The 18,835-nt window shown below is 36.8% G+C and overlaps 1 protein-coding gene and 1 non-coding gene across 6 annotated transcripts in view; one reads left to right on the top strand and one right to left on the bottom strand.

Annotated features, from left to right (window-relative positions):
• Window positions 1–18,835, top strand: part of ARID4B (AT-rich interaction domain 4B) — a 126,197-nt gene that overhangs the window by 24,283 nt on the left and 83,079 nt on the right. The window lies entirely within an intron of this gene.
• On the bottom strand, window positions 16,812–16,952 carry LOC123627612. Its single transcript, XR_006731378.1, has one exon. It is a non-coding gene; the product is annotated as a U4 spliceosomal RNA (small nuclear RNA).

The raw sequence follows: 18,835 nt of genomic DNA, 5'->3' as shown, positions 1-18,835 counted from the left end.
ACAGACATGCGCCACCATGCCCGGCTAATTTTTTCTATATATATTTTTAGTTGGCCAGATAATTTCTTTCTATTTTTATTACAGACGGGGGTCTCGCTCTTGCTCAGGCTGGTCTGGAACTCCTGAGCTCCAGCGATCTGCCCGCCTCGGCCTCCCAGAGTGCTAGGATTACAGGCGTGAGCCACCGCGCCTGGCCTATGCTGTTTTAACTCTTTCACTCTGCTGCCTCTCTTCTCTTCTTTCCCCCTCACCATGTAGCATTTTAAAGCAAATCCCAGATACTGTTTTCCCCATAAAATAGTTCAGTATGTGTCTGTAATACATATGGACTTTTTCTTCACAGCATAATTACAATGCCGTTGTCACAACTAATAACGTTAATGATAATTCCTTAATGTTGTCTGGTGGCTAGAACATGTTCAGATTTGCCTGTCTCAAAAATATCTTTCACAATTTGTTTGTTTATATTAGGACCCAAATAAAGTCCTCACGTTGCAATTGGAAGATATATCTCTAACTAGTCTCTTAAGTCTCTCCCCTTTTCATGCCCTTTATTGATGGAGAAACTGCTGTTTAACCTGTAGAATTTCCCACATGCTGTTTGGCTGATTGCATCTTTATGATTTGGTTTAACACATGTAATTTCCTGTAAACTGGTAATAAGTTCTAGAGGTTTTTTCTGGTGAATATCCTTCATAGGAGGTGTTGTATTCATTCTATTACATATTATGAGAAGGCACATAATGTTAGGTTGGCTTGCTCTCAGTATTGGCGAAGATTGGTCATTGGTTTTAGCTGTTGTTCTTTATAAAGTGGTTATCAACTTTCACCCAGAGGTTTTAGTAGCATCTGAATATTGTTGCCTAGATCTATTAGATAAGGATTGCAAAATGGTGATTTTCTAATTATCTCACTCCTACATTTATTAATTGAAATCTTCTGCAAAGAAAACTTTACTTTTTAATTTTATTTTTTTTGTTTTTTTGTTTTTGGAGACAGAGTCTAACTCTGTCACGTAAGCTGGAGTGCACCGGGGCCATCATAGCTCACTGCAGCTTTGAACTCCTAAGCTCAAGCAGTCCTCCTGCCTCAGCCTCCCAAGTATTAATAGCTTGGACATCACTACATTTGGATGATTAAAAAAATTTTTTTTTTGAGAGACACAGTTTTGCTTTGTTGCCTGGGCTGGAGTGCAGTGGCTTGATCAAAGCTCACTGCAGTCTCTCGGACTTCTAGGCTCAAGCGATTCTCCTGGCTCAGCCTCTCAAATAGCTAGGACTACAGGCCTGTGCCACTACAGTGGCTAATTTTTAATTTTTTGTTAGAGACAAGATCTTGCTATGTTCCCCAGGCTGGTCTTAAACTCCGGGGCTCAAGTTATTCTTCTGCCTCTGCCTCCCACAGTGCTGGGATTATATGCATTAGCCACCCCATCTGGCCTGTTTATTTAATGTGAAAAATGTGTAATTAGAATTAGCTATCTGGACTCAGTTTAGATGATCTCAATTTTGTTGGCATCATCCAAAGCATCATAGTCAGGAGCTAGTTGGACATAAGCCTTCTTTTTTCCATAGGCCTGATCAGGGTGTTGACCTTGGCCATGTCAGCGTCACAGAGTTTTTTCTTAGCCTATTTGATCTGTTGCTTCTTGGCCTTGACAGCCACAATGAACACAAGTGTGGTGGTGTTTTCTTCATGGCTCACTCAGTGGTCAGGGGGAATTTGATAATGACATAGTGGTCAAGTTTGTTTGTGCTCGGGGCATGCTTCCGTTTACATTTGGGCTGCCTCTGGGGCAGTGTCTTGGGCAGTTAGGAGGTGGGTGATGCATGCAGATCTCCTTTTTATTTTTTTGTAGCTGTGGACACATTTAGCATTGCCTTTTTGGCCTTCAAAGCCTTGGCTTTGGCTTTGGCTTTGGGGAGCAGGGGCTTACTTCTTCGCCTGTGATGCCATCTTGGTAAAAAAGGCTGTTTAACTTCTTTTATCTTTGTATTGTTTTTTATCTTATTCTAAAAATCTTCATTTCTAACAGCATTAACATTATATTATATATAACATATTAGTTTTGAAATAATACTAGTCTTGTAATGATAGTAATGATAATACATATGAATACAGTTGAGGATTCTTTTATGTTTTTTTTTTTATCCTTAGGCTTTATTCCACTAGGGATATGTCAGAATACTTTTAAAATAAAAATAAAATTTTAATAGAAAATAATATTTTGAATATTTAAAATACTCAAAATAATTCTTTTCTACGTGTTTATGCCAACAACTTAAAAATAGGTCATTTACTTCAGTTTGGTTTTGGTTTTTAGGAATTGCTCTATTTTTTTCCTTTTTAATTTTTTTTGATGTAAAATATTTACATGGTTTCAAAATGTTGATGATATTTTTAAAAAGATGTTCCTGGTTTGCATATCATTATTTTGCCCATATCCTATCAGTAACTAAAGAAATGGAGGGGCCGGGCGTGGTGGCTCATACCTGTAATCCTCGCACTATGGGAGGCTGAGGTGGGCGGATTGTTTGAGCTCAGGAGTTCGAGACCAGCCTGAGCAAGAGTGAGACCCCGTCTCTACTAAAAATAGAAAGAAATTATATGGACAGCTAAAAATTTATATAGAAAAATTAGCCGGGCTTGGTGGTGCATGCCTGTAGTCCCAGCTACTCAGGAGGCTGAGGCAGGAGGATTGCTTGAGCCCAGGAGTTTGAGGTTGCTGTGAGCTAGGCTGATGTCATGGCACTCTAGCCTGGGCAACAGAGCAGGAATCTGTCCAAAAAAAAAAAGAAAAAGAAATGAAGGATTATTTTATCATCCGTTTTTACTTAAAATTTAATTTATGTTTACATAATTGAAAAAAAACATTTTTTTTTTGAGACAGCATCTTGTTCTGTTGTCCCAGGTAGAGTGCAGTGGCATCATCAGAGCTCACTGCAACCTCAAACTCCTGGGCTCAAGCGATCCTCTTGCCTCAGCCTCCCAAGTAGCTGAGACTATAGGTATGTCCACAACACCTATTTTCAGTAGAGATGGGGTCTCGCTCCTGCTCAGGCTGGTCTCGAACTCCTGAGCTCAAGCAATCCTCCCGCCTTGGCCTCCTAGTGTGTTAGGATTACAGGTGTGAACCGCTGCGCCCTGCCTCCTTATACGAAGTTTTCAAGGTCCAGATTTGAAAGTTCAGTGTAAATTTTTCAAGTCATCAGCTGGTTATTAGACATTAGTACATAGTTCTTGTTTATATATTACAGTTTTAGAATTTTAAATATTTTACTGGGTTTTGAACCTATTGCATGTTACTAGAAGGCAGATGGAACTGTAATTGTGTAGAAGTTGAGATTATGATATCTGTAGATAATCAATTTTATTCCTTGTAATCCATCCTCCCAATCAGTTAATAACTATTTAAAGACATTTTGCAGGCTGATATACTGAAATTCTGACATAGAATCAAACTTCCAGATTTTGTTGCTCAAATTTGCCAGACTAGGTACTTCTAGTGGAGGAGAAAAAAGGAATCTTTCCCTGAGTTTGTTACATACATATATTTGCTTAATGCCTTGTTACCATAGAAATAGATGTTAGAATCAGCTCTTAAGTAGGTAGGTGGTGACAAATTGGCTGTACTGCTGTATTGGATTGCTAGACTTTATTTGGCCCTTTGTTCCTCTCATCCTTCCTCCTTCTCTTTTATTTTTTTCTTTTGCTCTGTGTGCTTTTTAGACTATTCTTTGTGGTTAAACCCAAATTTACTTACCTACGTTGGGGCAACAGTTTGCTTTTGCTTACATTTGTACTATCTATAAGTAGATATTTTACCTCGTATCCACTTATAGATAATTATACTGAGACACATTGGATGTCAGTGCTTCTTAGGAAAGGTTTGGAAAGAACTGTAGCAAGATGTTTAATAGCGATTGTCTCTAGAGGGTGATGGTATAGAAAACATTTAATTTTTTTTTTTTTTTTTTTTTGAGACAGAGTGTCACTTTGTTGCCCTGGCTAGAGTGAGTGCCGTGGCGTCAGCCTAGCTCACAGCAACCTCAAACTCCGGGGCTCAAGCGATCCTCCTGCCTCAGCCTCCCGAGTAGCTGGGACTACAGACATGCGCCACCGTGCCCGGCTAATTTTTTCTATATATATTTTAGTTGGCCAGCTAATTTGTTTCTATTTTTTTAGTAGAGACGGGGTCTCGCTCTCTTATTTTTAATTTTTATAATTATTGCCAATTTTTCCCATTTAGGGTATACAGATTTACATTCTCCCCAGCGATATGAGTGCTAATATTTTCCAAAAATCTTACCAGCTAAGTATATTAACAGACTTCTGAATTTTTGCCAATCTGATATTGAAAAACGGTATTTTGGAGTAGCTTTTATTCAGTGGATTTTATATCAAACATGAATATGAACATTTTTTCATGTGTTTAAGAGCCGGTTGTATTTCTTTTTATATGAACTACCTCTTCCTGTCACATGCTCATTTTTGTGTTAAATGGTTGGTCTTTTAAAAAAATTCCTAATTTTAGGTATTTATATATGAGAGATTAGATCTTTGTTTAATGATATTGAGTACAAATAATTTTTAAGAGCTTGTCATTTATATTTTGATTTGTTTGCTTTGTGGGTTTTTTTTGCCATATAAAGTTTTTTTATGGTTAAATTTATCAGTAGTTTCTTTTATAGCTTCTGAACTTTGAGTTAATTTGCTATTTAAAGTAAGACATATATTGAATCCCCTTCCAAGATCATAACTTCTTATATTACTTTGAATTAAGCTAGAGCTTTGGCCAGACCTACTAAATTGCATCTGTGGTAAATAACTTTGAACATATGTTATCTCAACATGTACAAGTATATGTATTGGATACATTTTGGGGTATGTTCCTGGGGCCAGGGTTATATACATTTTCAATTTTGATAATTATCATCAAGTTGAATACATATATATTTTAAGACTATTAAGATATTACATTGCTAATAATTAGTGTAGAATTTAATGGTGATTGATGTTCAAGATGCCAGATTGTTAAAATCCCCTAGGACTGGAAAGGCTTTGGTTGAAAATAAAACACTTAGCTATAAATAAGACTCTTCTTTTTTCATTATGTATTGGTCTTCAAGATACCAAAATCACATTTTAGAAATTCCTTGGGAAAATTTGGATCTATTAAAATTAAAAATGTGCATGTTCCACGTGTTCCCTCTTGACATCTACTGTAGAGCAGGGCCTATGTAGGTGCACCAGGAAGCACGTATGAATATGTTTGTTGCAGCCTTCTCTGTAATAGTGAAAAACTGGAAACCATTTGATATCACCAAGAGAGAAGCTAAATAACCACAGTAAATTTCTACAAGGCTTATACCACAAAAACAATTTAATAGTCTGTGTTTACTGATGTGCAAAGATCTCTAAAAAAACTTTTTGAATGAAAGAATAGTTGAAAGCCAGGCTGGGCTGGTCGCAGTGCCTCACACCTGTAGTCCCAGCACTTTGGGAAGCTAATGCGGGAGGATTGCTTGAGCCCATGAGTTTGAGTCTGCAGTGAGCTGTGGTTGTGCCACTGCACTCCAGCCTGGGTGACAGAGCAAGACCCTGTCTCAAAACAGAGCTAAAAGAAAAGTTAAAAGACATTGTATTGAATATAATGTCAATTATGGAAAATATATTCACAGAAATGCTACTATGTGTGGACACATGTACATGTATGTAAGTGAAAGTCTGAAAAAAATCTGGAAGGACATGTGTCAAAATGATAGTGATTACTGATGGGAAGGAATTGGGATTGGGTATGGTAATTTAGGATTTAATGTTTTATTGTTTTTATAAGGATAATATATTCATAGATTATATAACTAAAAGCAAACATGTTGGCCAAAAAATACATAATTTTGTATATAAATCCCTGTAAATGCAGAGAAAGAAGACTGGAAGGATATCCTTTTTTTTTTCTTTTTAAGAAATGGAGTCTTTTGGCCAGGCGCAGTGGCTCACTCCTAGCACTCTGGGAGGCCGAGGCGGGAGGATCGCTCGAGGTCAGGAGTTCGAGACCAGCCTGAGCAAGAGTGAGACCCTGTCTGTACTAAAAAATAGAAAGAAATTATCTGGACAGCTGAAAATATATAGAAAAAATTAACTGGGCATGGTGGCACATACCTGTAATCCCAGCTGCTCGGGAGGCTGAGGCGGGAGAATTGCTTGAGCCCAGGAGTTTGAGGTTGCTGTGAGCTAGGCTGACGCCATGGCACTGTAGCCCGGACAACAAAGCGAGACTCTGTCTCCAAAAAAAAAAAGAAAAAAGAAAAAAATGGAGTCTCACTCTTGGCCAGGTTGGAGTGCAGTGATGGGATCATAGGTCACTAGAGCCTTGAACTCCTGGGCTCAAGCAATTCTCCTGCCTCAGCCTCCCAGGTAGCTGGGACTACAATCACGCACCACCATGCCCAGCTAATTTTTCTATGTTTTGTAGAGAAAGGATCTCACTCTGCTCAGGCTAGTCTAGAACTCGTGACCTCAAGCAATCCACCCGGGCCTCCCAAAGTGCTAGGATTACAGGCGTGAGCCACCACTCTCAGCCCCCCCCCCCGCGCCCCCCTTTTTCTTTACTAGTTCAGGATCAGATCTGTTCTTAAGAAATAGGAATCAGCAGTGGGGGGGGGGGAGGTAAAATTCTTCATCCCTTTATTCAGTTAGTCACTTTATATGAAGATGTCTCCAGCCAGTCTTTCTGTCTTCATCCCTACTTTAGTGCAGGCTAATTATATCTCATTCTAGATTATGGAGCAGATTCCTAACTGATCTCTCTGATTCTGCTTTGTATTCTTTTCTTTTTTTTTTTTGAGACAGAGTCTGTCTCTATTTCCCGGGCTAGAGTGCGGTGGCGTCATAGTATAGCTCAGTGCAGCCTCTGACTCCTGGGCTCAAGCAAAGTGATCCTCCTGCTTCAGCCTCCTGAATAGCTGGAACTACAGGCGCACACCACCATGCCTGCCTAATTTTTTCCTTCTTTTGCCCAGGCTGGTGTTGTACTCCTGGCCTCAAGTAATCCTCGTGCCTTGGCCTCCCAAAGTGCTAGGATAACAGGCCTGAGCCACTGTGCCAGCCTGAGAATTTGCATTTCTAACAAATTGCCTGCCACGTGGTATTGATGCTATTGGCCCTGGGAGCATACTTTGAGAACCACTTTCCTAGTTTATATAATAGTATGATCCACAAACTCAGGTCAACAAAAAAATGTAGTTATCATATACAGGCATACCTAATACAATATGCCGAAAGTGAGTTAAGCAATTGAAGGCTACAGCGTCAACCCTGTGTGTTGTGCACCTGCCCCCTTTCCCTTAGGATATATGTGTTTATAGGGCACATTGCTCATGTACATCAACATAAGACATATTTATTACTGAAGTTTGTTTCTTATCTGTTTTTAAAATAAAAAGTTCAGGATTTTTTGTGTGCTCGGTGAATCTTCCTCATATCAACTGGAATTTATCATCTCACTTGGATAATCACAGTCCATTGGATTCTCTCTTTACCATTTTCCTAGGGAAAAGGGATTGGCAAAGGAAATGCTAGACTATTTTAAGGGCTTTATTGGCTTTTTTCTCCTTTGGGAATGCTTATGGGAGGGGATGTCATGGAAATGTTTTTCATGATTTTAGTGGGGATTGGAAAATCCTAAGGAGGCCGAGTTTAACAGGAGGCTCGGTAGGTGTGGTTACCACATTAGTTAGCAGGGCAGGCTTGATAATGAAACTCTCAGTGTTCTGACCTGCATTTGATCCCCAGGTAAATAAGCAACGTCGTAACTCATTTGATTGGTATAATTTTTTAAAACTCTAGATCTTATGATAAACAATCTAATGTGAACTATCCTATTAAAATGCTTCCAGATTGAATCTGTTTAGTTCTCACAGCCTGTTGAAAGAAGGCAAGATCAGGTATCCTGGAAAGGCCTTCCTGTCTGCCTTCATTTAGGATGCCTTGTGTGCATTTACTTAAATAACTGTGCAATAGGTATAGAGGAATAATACTCAATTCTTAAAACTTGATATTGGCACTGACTTAGTAATTTCTGGTAACTTAATAGAAGAACACCAGTGTGATCTAGCAGAAAGACTAGGTACATATGGAGAGTCAGGAGATGGAATTTTGGTCTAATAAGTATGTTTCTCTACACTAATCCTGAAACTATTTCTCTTGGTCCTAAGTGTATAGTTGGAACAGATATACTCAGCAACTAATAGAATCCTCATTTACTGTGAGGTAGTTATGATAGGAGTAGCCAAGTAAAAGCTATTTCGTGCCACCATTAAAATCCTGAAAGATTTTGGGAGGGTGACCAGGAGGAAAACAACATAAAAACAGAAAGAAAAAAAAAAACCACCCGAACCAAAAATATGCACTTAAGAAATTAAGACATTAAAAACAGTCTCATTTACATTATTTTTAATATCACTGTTTATCTTGTCATAGACTAACAACTTATAAAAAGAGAATTCTCTGGATGTGGTATATAAGAAAGTTCTTTCCAGTTTTAGTGATAAACTGTAATACAAATTAAGACTGCATAGGTGGCAAAGACTATATATTATTGTAAGTGATTTCATTCTTCAAAATTACTGTTCTAAGTGTCTGACTTTGTATTATAGTGCAACACACACACACACACACACACACACACACGCACAAACTATGGGAGGATCACTTGAGTCCATGAGTTCAAGACTGGCCTGAGCAACATAGACCCCTCTCTCTACAAAAAAATAATAAAATTAGTGGGGCATGATGAAATATGGTAATTTTATATGAGTTTCAGTAATATGAAAATAATTTATCATCATTATATATTTAATATATAAATAATTTATATTTAAATAATATATAAATAAGTAAATGCATTATATATTTATTTTATTACTGTAATCAACCCCACTTTACAAATGTGAAGCTACTCTCAGAGAAGTTAAATGACTTGTCCCAAGGGTCATATAGCTAGTAAGTTATACACTTGTAGTTGGATCCTAGGTATTTTGATTCCAGAGCTCATGCTTTTCACCTCCCAATATAAGGTGTCTCCCAATCAATATAGGGTGCTTTTTGAAATATAAGTAATTTTCAACTTAAGAGAAATCTCATTTAGCAGGGCTTAACTAATGTCTGCTCTTTTTGATTGAACATGTATTTCCAGAATTCTTCCAATATGTAGGTACTATTCTAGGACAAGGGCATACAAAGATGAATAAGATGCTATTTCTGCCTTATGTAGCTCTAGAAGACAGATAAGAATTTACAAAAATACATTGTGGAATGGTCACCTTTACAAAATGTTTGTAAATTTGGGACAAGCAAAGTCAATATATAGTGTTGTATCAGTGAGTATTGTAGCATTGGTTACCAAAGGGCTCAATACATTAGAGCTCTGAAATTAGAATGAATTCTGTGACTTAGAGTGTTTACATATTGTGTGGGTCAGTTTCTTTTGGTCGCTAGACAAGTAATTGATAGTTTTTTGAGAGATCAGAGATTGCTGTTTCCTATTGATGGCTTCTTTCAAGGTCATATTCTTTTTTTTAATTGAAGATTTTATTGAGATAATTGTACATTCACACAAGCTATAAGAAATAACACAAAGAGATTGTATTGTACATTTTGCTCAGTTACCTTTTGTAAAACTCTAGCATAATATCATACACAAACACATACAGGTGATTAAATTTTAGAACTTAATATGCACACATACAAATGAGTACAAGTAAAACTTGGGAAATCTGATTGGTGGATTGACTCAATGCCAAGGTCATATTCTTAAGAATATAAAACGGGATAAAAACTTGGTTGGTGGACGTTTTTGAGAATTTTTTTTTTTTTACTCAAAAAACTGTTAGAAATGTTCTCCAAATGCATCTTTAGTTCTTACATTTTAAAATATTGTACTTTTTGCCTTCTAATCTATGTCAGTAGATATTACTAGCATGTCCAGATAGATATACATAAAAACAGTGCCAGTTACGGTTTCTCTTTATTCTGAGTTTTGAGCTGGCTGTACCACTAGTCTCCTTTAATTTCTAGATCATTGAAGTTTAAATATGTTTTGAGAGTGTTGTTACTCTAGAACAGATCCATTTGCATTTGAGTAGGTTGTGACCTCACTAGCAAGATAACAAACAAGATTAACTTTGACTGCTGAAGGCAAAGTAAATTGGCTATCTTTGAGTTACTTGAAGAAGCTCCTTTGCTTTTTTGGTACTTAGAGCAGCAATGTCTTAAATACAATAGGCACTTAATGTCTTCCCCAGTTTCTCTCTTACCTCTTCACTGTTGCTGAAAATTCCAGTTAGAATGTCTATTTTGAGTTATTTAAGTTTCCAGGAATATATAGATACTCCTCTGTTAATATCTGTGAGTATGCAGATATCGCTCTGATTAATAGATGTGTATCTGAAATTTACTTATAAATGACTTGTGATTTCATCCTCTATAAAGTAACTTAAACTTTAAGAACAATTTTAAAGGTCAGGCACGGTGGTTCACGCCTGTAATCCCAGCACTTTGGGAGGCTGAGACAGGAGGATTGCCTGAGCTCAGGAGTTCAATATCAGCCTGAGCAACACAGCAAGACCCTGTTTCTACGAAAAGAAAAATTAGCTGGGCATGAGTCCCAGCTACTTGGGAGGCTGAGGCAGGAGGAGTGCTTGAGCCCGGGAGTTTGATGTTGCAGTGAGCTATGATCATGCCACTGTACTCTAGCCGAGGCGACAGAGTGAGACTCTGCCTTAAAAAAAAAAAATTGTTTTAAAGAAATGTAGATAGCATCAAAGAAGATTTTTTGGAGGAGGGGTTGATTTTTTAAGAATATGCAATAACTTTTACAATCTAATAAAAAAATGAGTAACTCAGAAGATAGGTAAAGAACGTAAATGAATACATATTACTTAACAATAATTTATTTTTAAATAATTTCAAATTTACAAAGAATTTATGTAACCCCCTTCACCAGGTTGGCCAGTTGTTGACATTCTACCTCATTTGCTCTATATCTAATCTCCCTCTCCCAATGTTTGTACATACATATGTACCCATCATCATTATCTTTGAATTCTTTGAGAGCAAGCTGCAAAGATGACTGTTCTGTCTTTCCTACTTACTCCAGTGTGTGATTCCCAACAAAAAGGACACTCTTTCACCTACCCTGTATTCAATCCTCCAAATCAGGAAATCAGCATTGGTACAACATTACCATCCTATCCACAGACCCTTCCTTTCAGATTTCACCAACTCTCCTAACATTGTCTCTTTTTTCTTCCTATTCCATGCTTCCGTCCAGGAACCGTTGGATGTCACTTCTTCAGACTACTTGAATCGAAAACTGTTCCCCAGCTTTCCTCATATTTCATGTTCTTAAGAGTTTTAAAGAATATAAACCTTATATATTCTGTAGAATAACTTCAACTTTTGTCTAATTTTTCTCATTGTCAGGGTTGGTATACTACAGAAAGGATGCTTTTTTGTTCTTGGTGCATAACATCATTACACCACTGACAATTCAGTAGTATTCCAAGATTATTCCAATATTCTGTTCACCAAACCACTGGTCAGCTTAGCATCTATTATAACGCTGTGAATCAGCCAGCTTTATGATGGTTGCCAAATGATGATTCTCTATTTCCATCAGTCCTACTACCATTATTAACATTTTACTATAAGGAAGAGCTTTCCATTTTCTGCATCTTAAAAAATTTATTCATTCATGTCAGCATGAAATCATGGGGTTCAGTTTTATTGAATGCATTTTAATTTGTTATCAATTTTTAAAGCTGAGATATAATTAATGTACAGTGGAATACATGGATCTTAAGTTGATCAGTTTGATATATGTATACTTCCCTAAGAAGATAATAGAACAACCATTTATTTGTTTGTTTGTTTGAGATAGGGTCTCCCTCCGTTGTCTGGGCAGTGGTGTCATTGTAGCTCACTGTAACCTCAAACTCTTGGTATCACATGATCCTCCTGCCTCAGCCTCTGGAGTAGTTGGGACTCATGCCCGACTAATTTTTCTGTTTTTTTTTTTGTAGAGACACAGGGTCTTGCTGTTTTGCTCACACTGGTCTCAAACTCGGGGGCCTCAAGCATTCTTCTTGCCTCAGCCTCTCAAATTGCTGGGATTACAGATGTGAGCCATGGTGTCTGGCCATATTTATTTTAATGCTCAATGTTACCCTCATTTAGCCAGTAAGAGGAACCCCATCAGGGAACTGCCTGTGTTCCTTTGAAATATCCCCATCATTCATTGAGTATTTCCTTAGTTTATGGCACAAGATGTCTCAGATTCTTCTCGTACTTTTCTAGGCCCAATCTCGAAATTAGCCATTTCTCCAAGGATCCTGTTTCCCTTAAATGGAGGATGTAATTTAGAAATTAAAATCTAGGCCATTGCTATGTTTTTCACACAGGGCTGCCTGTCAGTTGCTCTTAGCCCTTCTTGGTGGACAGAACTAGGACATATAGGGACACACACACATACATCTATAAGTACTTTTTAATTTTTTCTGTGTATATGTATATTACACAACTATGAATTCAAGCCATATTTTGAATTCCAGTCAAATGCTTAAACTTCTTTATAGCCTGCTCCCTTCCTTCCTTTTTAACTTCTTTGGCAGTGAGAAGCATAGCTTTCACTATCTTCAATATATTTACTTATTTGATCAGTCAGTTGACTTATTTGGGTGGTGTGACCCATCTTCAAGCTGCTCATCTCCTCTGTCCCTGCTCAGCTCCTACCCAGGTCCTCAGTCACAGGGTCTGACTGTGCCTCCATGTGGCTCCCCCACACCTCCACTGCCTTGTATATTCAGCATCTGTCTTCCACCTCCTCGTGCCTCCCCAGCCCTGACCCTTCACAAACCTCTGTCCTTAGTACCACATGAAAAGGAAGAGAGGAAATGGCCCCTGAGAAGATTTCAAAGTTAGGTAGCATGGTTTTATTTTCTCAATGTATTCATTTTTTGGTATAGTCCCCAAAATTGTGCATTTTAAGCTAGTTTTTAAATGCTATACCCTTTTGTATACAAGAGTGAGAGTATTTTTTATTCATTCATTTGTTGGAATTATCCCCATTACTGTTTTAATACCTCTTTTGGATTGCTATATACAAACTAGATTCTTTTAATAGATTTGTTGTCACACTGTATGTGTATAAGTACATTTATTACTTAATACTTTTTAGCACCAAATTTAATATTCTTGTTTTCTGATTCCCTTGGCTGCTTTGGCACTGTAACTAGTTTGAATGTCTTATTCTTTTAAAGAAACTATAATACCTCAATTAAATTTCATCAAGTATGTTTTGCTTTTAAAAAATAAATCTTGAATAAATGATTATTTTTCTAGGCAATGTCAACGTTAGCCAGTCATTTGAAGAATTAACTATTATCTGTCTAAAACTTATTTTATATATTTTATGTACTACAGCACAGAGGCACATTAGAGATTACTGTTGATTCATTTGTGCACTTATATGCTTCCCTGGCATTTTGGCATCCTGAAGGATTATTAACTACCAATAGCTAATTTAAAAATTGCTTATGCTTTTTAGTGTTCCCATGGAATTCAATGATTTTTAGGTGCCTGTTAGGACATTTGGTAGATTGGCTAGAAAAATAATTGTTTAAGCAATGCTGGATAACTGTGAGGTAGCAGTTGCCTTGACAACTAGAAAACTGTTCTGTTTGCTAAACAAAGGGATGGTAATTTAGTAGTTTAATTTCCTTTTTGGCATGGAGGTGCTACATAAAAACATCTTATTTTAGCTTCTGAGATGGTCCATAATACTGACCAAAACCAGAGAAGCCGAACAAAAAGAGAAGGTAAGAGTTTTTCTGGATATATAGATAGTCCATATGTCCATCAGGGTTGGTGTTGGTCAAAGAAATCTTAACCTGCTGACATAATTGTTTGTATATTTCTACATTGAACCAAAGTACATTAGCCTCAGAATCCGTATGTAATCTTGTCTCTCTGCCACACTAAGAGGTCATGATATACTTAGTTATGGAGCATCACCACAAAGACTTATCCTCTCTTGCCGCTAGAATTCAGTGTGATTACTTTGTATCTGAATTGAATAAGGGAGATATTTTAAAGAAACCCTCGCCGCCTACCTACATACATAGTTATACGAGCATTTGCTCTGTTTCCGTGGGAATTAATTCTGTATGACTTAACCCTTTTATACTGGACTTAAATTTGTACTGGACTTATTTAAATTTATAATCCCTCCCGATTATTATGTAATAATAATAATGGCCTTTATTTAGCACTCTGCTGCGCCCCAGTTCCTAAGCATTATATGTGTAGCTTCTTATTCCTCATCCCTGTGAGTAACTGCTATTGTATCCTGAAGCACAGAGGACTATAGCTGTTACTGTATCCAAGGCCACCTAGCTACTAGTGGTAGATTTGAACCCAGGCATCTAATTCAGTATATTCTTAATATTATACTGCCTTTCATTAATATGATAATTGCAAATAAATTGGATAATGTAGAAAAGTATTAATAAGAAAATTCAAAATAGCCCATACTCCCATTCACGACAGATAATATACTTTTTATTGCCCTGATGAAGTAATATAGTATCTGGGATTCCCTTCAAAATAATGAGTGTTTAAGAGAAATGGGTAGGGTACAGATAAGACAAATTGTCTATGAGTTCATAATTGTGGAAGCCAGATTATGGGTATATGAGGAATTCATTATATTGTTCTATCTTCTTTTGTATATGTTTGAGATGTTCCTTAGTATGCCTTTTAAAAAGCAAAGAATACATACTAATTGTAAAAAACAAACAAAAAGGAATCTTTTTTAGAAACAGAAAGACTTTGAGTAAAATATTTCCATTTACATACCCCTCCATTTCACTGGGAAAGTTCTAATAAGCTAATTCTTCTTAACCTATCTTTATTACTACTGATACAGTTTTTTCCATATGTATAATATAATGTATCCTTGTTTCCTCATTCTTGTAAAAAGTATAACATTTTAAAGATTTATCATATATATTACCAGCTGTCCTGTGGTATTTTTTTAAATTAGATTTATTACTGAAAATGTTGAATTCTGAGTATTGACACTAATTGACAAAGTGAGGAAAGTGATTTAACTTTGAATTTGCACTTATTTATGGTGAGCAATCATTTAAAATGAGAATTTGCCTCTAGAACAGCGGTCCCCAACTGCTGCTTTGGCACCAGGGCCTGGTTTCATGGAAGACAATTTTTCCACGGGGCGCATGGCGGTGGGGAGGCAGAGCTCAGACAGTGATTTCATGGAAGGCAGTGTTTCCATGGTTGGGGGTGGGCTGGGGGTTGAGGGAGGGGGCGGAGCTCAGGCGGTGGGGAGGGGCTGGCTGTAAATACAGATGAAGCTTGCTCACTTGCTCACCACTCACCTCCTGCTGTGCGGCCTGGTTCCTAACAGGCCACGGACTGGTACTGGACTAACAGGCCCGGGGATCACAGCTTTAGAATATTAAAAAGAAAAAAATGGAGCAGGGCCAACTCTGAATTTGTATCGATCTAATGACTTGTTTGTGCACATAGAGTGTTTCATAATGTTAATAGTAATTATTGCTAGCTATTTCAAGCATAACTGAGTGCTTTCTAATATTGACCTTATTTTCCTGATGTGGTAACTGAAGCTTAGAGAACTTGAGTAGCCTACAAAAACTCGTCCAGTTAGTGTATGGCGTAGAGCTTGAATTAGGGCCTTGTCTTTTTGGTTTGAAAGCCTGTGCTATTAATCAATCTGCTACATTACCTCATGTTAGATTAATGACAGAGTGATACCTTATGCCCTGCTAAAGTTACATACACAAGTCTGACCATGTTGATTATGGATTTGATTTGGGTTTTTGTGGAAAGTCTCATTTGTATTTTGGTTAGCATTTAAAAATAGTTCCATAGTTTCACTTCTAGATGATTATATATTCTTAAAGCATTGCATTCTGACCATCTTTGTAATGCCAATGCTTTGACTTGTTAAACAAATGTATATAAGATTCAAATTATGCTAAATGAGAATTTAGGAACAGAAACGTAACTGATCTAAGATGATGCAAAAAAAAAAAAAACAGAGGCAGAAACAAGATCAGAACATAGCCTACTGTTTTTCCTATGTTCTTTCTAATAAATTAACACTGCTCCAGGAATGCATTTCAGTTTCAGCAGCTTTTATTAGACTTTGGCTTCCCATTTCAAGTCTTTTTCTAAGAGGCATTTCCCTTATATGCTTTAAAATTCTTTCTATGTGTTCTAGCTTGAATGAAGGAAAATATTACCCTTCAAAATAATAATTTTCCCCCCATGATATTTGAGGTAATTAATACCCTTCTCTTGTAAACATGGGTTTCTGTGTTGGTGAGAATGGGCAGTGGTCTTAGTTTGGGGGGAAAATCCCTCTGTCAAATCCAACTTTAATAAGTCTGCCCGGTAAGCATTTCTATAGTTTACTATAGTAGAAATGTTGCTAGTGTTTGATATGAATATTAATAAAAAATACATAAATGGGTTTATGTATAGTCATCTAAATATGTCACTATTGCATTCCCTTTTTTCAAATATTTTCATTAAAAATTAAACAGTTTATCATTTAAAACATAGAATATTTATATGTTCCTGAGAAGGTACAAATGTGCAACTTTTAGTTGATTTCTTGTTTTCTTCTACACTTGATAATTTTGGGTTCCTCATTCGTTTTTTCTTAATTTTTTTATTTTTTAATTTAATTTTATTTTTTTGTCCAGTCTCCGTAGAGACTGTCAAAAATTGCCAGTGCTGATTATAATTCAAGTCATCATGGTATGGGGTATTGGGAAAAATTTTCAATTAGCAATAATCGCGTCTTGGATAAATGTCATTGGCTATCATACTGCCACTGCAAAGCTCCTCATTCGTTTTCATTTATTTTTACTGTGCTGTTTGTCTCTGAAAATAAAATTTTACCAGTTGACCGGGAACAGTAGCTCATGCCTCTAATCTCAGCACTTTGGGTGGCCAAGGCAGGAGGATTGCTTGAGACTAGGGTTTGAGACCAGCCTGGGCAACACGGTGAGATCCTGTCTCTTAAAAAAAAAAAAATAATTAGCTGGGCGTGGTGCATGCCTGTAGTCCCAGCTACTTGGGAGGTTGAGGTGGAAGGATCTCTTGAGTATGGGAGTTTGAAGCCGTGGTGTGCTTTGATTGCACCCGTGAATTGCCACTGTACTCCAGTCTGGGCAACATAGTAAGACCCCCATCTCAAAACTTTTTTTACCAGCTAATAAGGCAGGATGTGTTATTGGAAGAAGTTGCAAGTTGTGCAGAGTTATGAGCCTATGGTCATGAAGACTGCCCTACCATTTGGGCTTTTCTATCACTGACACTCAATACCACTTGAACCACCAAAGTAAATTGAAATTTCCTTAAAATTTTTCTCCTTTTTAAAAAATTTTAAAATATTTATTTGACAGGTAAAGGTTAAATATATTCAGGATGTACAACATGATGACTTGATATACATATACATTGTATAATTATTACCACAATCAGATTAACACATCTGTCATTACCCATGCTGTACATTATATCCCATCCTTAAAATTTTTGAATGAAGTACTGTGAATCTCCTTTGACATTCCCGCTAAAATAAAGCCACTAGTCTGTCTGGACTCTAACCATAATTTTGGCCAGGAAAATGTTTTAAGAGGGCTGAGACAGGTAGGTTAACTTTTAACTATTAACTTTAGGTGCAAAAGCAATGTAAAGTTATCAAGCTGTAGTTAATATAAAAAGATTTTAAAAGTAGTAATGCAGAAATGATTATTTCTCTGTGAGGGCACACTCCTGTTATAGCATGAATGAACTGGTGTCTGTTTCCCTAAATAGATTTTAAAAATTATATACTTGATATATTTTGAGTTGTTTTTAAAAAATGCTTTCAATGAAATACATAGAATGTGATATAAATGACCGTTATGGAGGTCTTTGATATATTATTAATTATGGACACTTTGTTTCAGCGTTAGAACACCATTTATTTGTTTATTTATTTATTTATTTATTTATTTATTTATTTATTTATTTATTTATTTATTTATTTTTGAGACAGGGTCTCGCTCTGTCACTGAGATTGTAGTGCAGTGGCACAACCATAGGTCACTGCAGTTTCGATCTCCTGGGCTCAAGTGATCTTCTCACCTCATTCTCCCTTGTAGCTGGGACTACAGGTGTGTGCCACCACACCCAGCTAATTTTTAAAATTTTTGTATAGACAAGGTCTCACTATATTGCCCAGGCTGACCTAGAACTCCTGGCCCCAAGAGATCCTCTGTCCTTGGCTTCCCAGAGTGCTAGGATTACTGGCATGAGCCACTGAGTGTGGTCCAGACTGGATTTCTTCAGAGAGTTTTTGCCAGTAATTTGAATACATGTATTCCACTTCCCCTTTTATACTATTCTACCTTAGAATTATCTAGATAGAGAAGTAATAGAACTATTCTGAATTTGGGTGGCTGCCAAGATATTACAAGAGATTTTTTTCAGACTTTAAGCTTTGAAGATCTGCCTGTAGCAAATGGACCCTTCTCTATAAGTGGTCATATAATAAATAAATACTTGAATAAATGAATGGGTGAATGGAAGGCTGTATTTGTGAGTGAGCTAATTCATACCATGGACCATATGCGTTTAATAGAAAAAAGATGTCTTTGTATTTTATATGATGTATATCTAGTACATTTAAATAGGTTTTCTGATAAATATTTTACTTATTTTTAATTTATAGTATTTT

Source organism: Lemur catta, chromosome 25 (assembly GCF_020740605.2).
Source record: "Lemur catta isolate mLemCat1 chromosome 25, mLemCat1.pri, whole genome shotgun sequence".
In the NCBI taxonomy this organism is placed as follows: domain Eukaryota; kingdom Metazoa; phylum Chordata; class Mammalia; order Primates; family Lemuridae; genus Lemur; species Lemur catta.
This window is presented reverse-complemented; position numbering and strand designations above follow the sequence as displayed.